This window comes from Fukomys damarensis, unplaced genomic scaffold, assembly GCF_012274545.1.
Source record: "Fukomys damarensis isolate Sample0158 unplaced genomic scaffold, DMR_v1.0_HiC HiC_scaffold_14, whole genome shotgun sequence".
In the NCBI taxonomy this organism is placed as follows: Eukaryota; Metazoa; Chordata; class Mammalia; order Rodentia; family Bathyergidae; genus Fukomys; species Fukomys damarensis.
The window spans coordinates 449,945-455,526 of record NW_022900926.1 but is presented as its reverse complement, the minus strand read 5'-3'; the positions used below and the strand labels follow the sequence as shown (position 1 = coordinate 455,526).

The 5,582-nt window shown below is 41.0% G+C and overlaps 1 long non-coding RNA gene across 1 annotated transcript; it reads left to right on the top strand.

Moving 5' to 3' along the window:
• Positions 1–1,715: 1,715 nt before the first annotated feature.
• On the top strand, positions 1,716–5,582 carry LOC104876768. The gene is made up of 3 exons (XR_784410.1): positions 1,716–1,946; positions 2,473–2,513; positions 5,473–5,582. It is a non-coding gene; the product is annotated as an uncharacterized LOC104876768 (long non-coding RNA).

Below are 5,582 nucleotides of genomic sequence, written 5' to 3'. Positions count from 1 at the left end.
AAGGTGGAGTAGCACAGCACACCCGCTTGGGTATTGAGAGGAAAACTATCTTGAAAATAAAGGGCTATTCAAGAAAGTGTTCTGTCAGTGTCAGCTGTCAGGATGGGTCACAGCCTTACTTGACCATGGTGCTTTCAGTGAAAGCATGGGAGACTTTTCTCCCTTTGTGACCCTCCTTTGGCACATGGTACATTTGTCCTCTGGTGCCCAGCAATCTCTCTGCTCAGGAGGTTGTGTGACTTGCCAAAGATGTAGAATCCTGTAGGAAAGGTTCCCTCATGTCCTGGATCTTTGTTGACCTTGAAAGGCCAGGGCCAAAATATTGGCTGTTCTTGTAGCGCAGTTATCTTTCCAAATTTGGTCTCCAAAATTTAGTTGTTGAACATCCAGAAGAGAAGATTGGTGACATTAGTATTATGGTTCCAAAATAATGCCTAAGGAGACTTAACTGACCTTAATAGATAGCAAGAGTTTCTTATTGATTGACACAGGACTCTCTTTAACTTGGTCTTAATCACCCAGCAGAAAAGAATAAACAAAAGAGGTATAAAACAATGCCACAGTAATAAAGTCAGGTATAAAAAGGGGCTCAAATCGCTGACCACTTCTGGCAGTTTCCAGCTACACCAGTAGCTGACCACTGTTATGGATCATTAGGAAAAACTATGGTAAAATCTAGAAGAACTTAGCTAGAGTTTTAAATTTCTTAGCTATTCAATTCTAAATTGTCTATATCTTATACCGAAGACTGGAGAGACTTATGACAAAGGATCAGACTTGTAGACAACCTCCATCAATAAAAGAGTCTAAATAAGGGAAAAGAAAAAAATAGGAGAAAATGAAAAAATGGAGATAAAGCATTTGTAAATGGAGAGGGGAGGAGGGGGTGAAGGGAGGGCAGGGACAAGGTGAAAAACTGAGAACCAAGACCTGTCATGTAGAGGTACAAGATCCCAGTGATGAATGTAACTTTACTGTATACATAAAATGTACCAATAAACTCAATGAGGAAAAAAAATAAAAGTTTAAGAGCTAACAGGTTATAATCACTATTTCAGTTTCTAAATGTGACTCTTTCCCCAACCTGCCTTTCCATTCTAGTTCTCACAGTTGGATTATACATGGTCTAATTACTTTAAAATTTTATTTATTCTTGCCTAGGGGCTGCCAAACTCCAAGGGGTCATACAGATGGAACCAAAGACAAATGTGCTAGACTTCTTTTACCAGGATATACCAGATCGACCTTGTAAAAAGTTCCTAAGTGCTACAACTTCTATGTTGGATTCTCAAGTCCCCTGACCTTCTCCTTATCTTCTTTGTGGGAGGCTATTACTAGATCTGCCTGGTGGAAACGATTGTTGGCTGTATCCATAGCAATCCCACTGATCTCATAATTTGGCGCATACATTCTTAATGGTTTCTTTGGTTTTGTCTCCTCCAGACTTAAAGCTATACATCTACCCAAGATGACAATGCCTGGTACCTATCGAGAGCCTTCAGATAGACTCTCTGTAGAGTAACTCTGAGGAGGAGGATGACTAGAGAGTCCTCATTTCATGATGATCTCCTCAAGGGTCATCACCACCACCTCCTCTGTTAACGTGCTCCATGTCCACCACAGGCCTGGAGCCACCCAAGGCATTATTGTGTAATAGGAGAATGTTTGTTACTAAAGGTTGCTAAACTCGAATAACTAACAAGAATTATCTGCTGACTGTGTTGTGTGGCCAGAGGACCTGGGAAAGGTATGGCCTAGGGTTTGTCTGGATTTGTTTTACAGCGGCAGACACCTGGGTGCAGCAGACTATCACCATGACACAGAGGGGGATGGACCATTTCTCAGATGGACGACTGTGAGGAGCAGGGTGTGGAACTGACGCAGCTGGATAAACACACACGTGTCTAGGACACCAACCACGTCATACCGGTCACCTCCACAATTCGGTAATATTTGTAATGCATAGAATGTTACTCTCTTTCTAAACATTTCATGTAAAAGTTTACTCATATCATGTGCTGTCTGACGGTGCTCAATACCACACGTGGGCCTTGGAATCTTTACTTGTTCCCCAGGAGGGTGCCCCTCCCACCTCTCCGCCCAGGCTCCAGGCTGGCTTCTGGGTACAAGAACTCTGCCCAAGTCAGTAAGGGAGAGGGCAACCTAGGTGTCAGAGCTCCAGGAAATTTGCCCGGTATGTGAGCACATACTTTCCACCTCTCCTTTAAAAATAATTTTTCTTATTTCCATGATCATTTATACTTCATAATGAATTTGTAGATATGTTAACCTTTTCTAACTTGCTTCTTAAATTCACTTAAAAATTTAAATGTATGAGTCCCTGTAAGGTGCAAATTAAAAATCCTCAAAGGAAGAGATACTTTCCTCGAAAGGATCAAGTACTAGTTTCTCTAGTGAGCTCCTATAACAGCAGCCCCAGAGAAAAATGTTAATGTGAGTCATTTATTTCAGAACTGACTTCAGAGAAGACCCGCTGACAAGTGGATAGTGAGGTGAGGGTTGGAAAGGCAACCATAGGTTGCATATTTCTGAGTGGTGGTTGGGTGATCCATGCTGCATGATCCTTGAAGAACTTGGGGAGACTACACTGGACCTCCTTCAGATCTGTCTTTCTGAGGAGAAGGAAGCTGGGGACTTACGCTGCAATTCCCATTGCTCCTGGGCTGAGAGCTGCTGCTGGGGAATCCACTCTGGTTCCTCAGTCTGTTCTCTGCCCAACTGTGAGAAAAGCACCTAGACACGAGTGAGGTGGGAATTTGTTAGCCTGCCCAGGGTCCCTCAGTGTAGATAGGAGGTGGTGCTCCTAGAAATGCTGCAGCGATCCAGTCACTTAAGGTAAAGCAGTTGGTTTTCAATCTTGTTTCACAATGCTTCAGTTTGGAGAGAATAAACACATTTACTTTTCCTAGGTTACAGAGAGCAGAAAGCTTTTCCTGTTAGATGAAGCTTGGGTTTGTGCACATATGTGTCATGTACACACACTATATTTGCATGTGTCTTCATAATTAAAGAAGAAAAAGAAGATTAAAGGAGAATTTTCAATGCATTGAAGGAAAGAACTGGGAGTTCAGTGGATTTTGCTTTCTATAAAAATGAAATCAGGAGACACTGTCCTTCACTGACATAAATCAGTCTCTTCCAAGTTAGCACAAGTTATTGAAAATACAGGCAACTTTTTCTTAGGTCAAGAATTTGAAGCAGTAATGAACTCTATGTATTTATTATTTTAAGTATAAGTTAAACTGTTTATAATAGATTTACTATGTAATATGTTGAAAACACCAACCTATAAACAAAACTGTTAAAACCATGATTGAAAATTTTATTGGCAATATTTTCACAGTTTTGGGGAAAAACATTTTTTAAAAGTTATTTCCTTAAGGATAGAGATGTTAAAATATTCTCTATTAGGCTTTTCACTTTTTTTGTTTGAATTTCATATTTTCACTAGTTACTCTCATTTTTCTTGGGATATTAGATCTTACTCTTTTTTAGTAAGAGAGAGGTTTACTGATTCAAGTCTCTGTAAAATAAAATTCCTCTGCCAGTGCAGGAGAGGATGCCGGACAGTGGACCCTTGGCAGGGGAGGACGGGGTGTGGACGCTGTTGACACAGGTGTTCAGCTGAGCCTTGCATTTTCCCTCAGTTCGGTGGCAGTGCCCAAGCATCTCAGAGGCTCCCCTCCTGAGCCTGTCCTGGGCATGCCATCTGCACCTGCCCTCCGCCCTCCAGTAAGCCACCTCAGTGCCCATTTTGCAAGTGTTGGAATCTCCTTAATGAGGTTTGTGAGCTGACTTTCTAAATCTTTTCTGTTGCTCCGCAGGTTAAGGAAGAGAGGTGCTGCTCCTTGGCTTGTCTGAAGTACATGTCAGAGAGAGCTGGGCCTCTATTCTGTGTGATTTAGTGGACACAAATGTTCAGATGATTAAGAAATTAAGAGAACAATTTTTATTTTCCCCTATCATTCTCAAAAAGTCAAATAAGATGCTTGATGTCCATCTGCTTGATTTTAACTATCCTTAATGTTTTCTGTAGAAATGCAACCTGTCTAATGCCAATTTTTCAGTGAGTCTCAGGGCTACGTAGTCTCCTAAACTTTCTTTCTTTTCTTTTTTTTTGATACTGGGGATTGAACTTGGGTCCTTGTGCTTGCAAGGCAGGCCACCGAACAGCTGAGCTAAATCCCCAGCCCTCCTAAATTTTCTACTAGATGAAAGAGCCAACATAATTTACTAAAATTTAAAGAAAAGACCATTGCTTCTCCATTCACTGTGCTTTGAAATGTAGGCAAATAATGAATGATGGTTTTAGCTATAATCACATAAGGACAGGGATAAATACATACTTTGCAGATACTGTGCTTTGCATAGCAAGTTTGCTGTGTGAAAATAAACATTATCTGATTTCTAGAAGAAGGAGCCATTTCTGTTTCTTTCTGTGATGTAGTGAGCTCCAGAAAGAGAAGTGCAAGGAGAAATTCATCAAGAAGAAAAGCAGAGGCCTGAGCCAGCTTATACATCTTTTCATGGAGCCAGCTGCTCAGGAAACATCAGCTTGAGATATGTCCAAACACATCAATTTGATCTCTAATTCTGAGCTTAAATTTACCGAGCATTATAGAATGTCACTGAAGTTCCCAGACTAAAGAGGCACCAACCTCTCCGTGCAGCCTATGAGCCTCCCTGTCAGGAAACCATTATTCTGTGCTCAATTAACTGCTAAGGAGACAGAAAACTATGTGCCCAGGAGAGAAAACCTTCCTTTGTGGGCTAATCAAAATCCAATGGCTTCTGAGAAGGGCTTGAAAAAATCATTAATTAGGAAGCATGCCTAAATTTGGCATTCAAGGAAATGGTGTACAACTCTAACAATGAAACACAAAGAATAAAGTCTCGAGCCCATAAGGGTGTCCAGACTCTTCCTGACCTACCCAGCAAGGCTTCTGAGCTCTAATTACTGGTTAAACATAGATTTGCTAGTGGATTTCTGAGGATCTATTTATGTATTTGCTTCTCTGATGTTTGGAAATGCCTAAGAAAACAATGGGAAAGTGGTGTATGATTAAGGTAATAAAGTAAAAAATAGAGAGACAGAGGAAATGGGGCACATGCTATCTCATTGTTCAGAGACGACCTTTTGACTGTCACCCCTGGGCTATGATGTTGTTTGCAGGAATGATCAAAATATTACTTATTTCCTGGGTCAAAATCAGTCTAGTTAGCCATAGATGGCACAGATTCCTGAGCTTTGTGGGAAAAAGAGGAAAGAATGTAAACAATGAGGGTGAAGACACGAAGCTGATAGGATCAAATAGATTTTTAAATGCTTAAGCAGATTCTCCTTGGATTTCTGTTTTGTGTACATCACCAAGTAGCTGAAGAGACAAGGTGAATCTTATCTGTAGAGTGGTGGGGTCAAAGCAAAGTTTTAGTTTTGGTTTTCATCTACAGACCATTTCCTGAAGACAAGAGACCACCAACTATCACACTTGACGCATGAAAATAGTGAGTTGGGGGCCTTCCTCCCTCCTCTCTTCTTCCTTCTGCTATCACCTGCCACC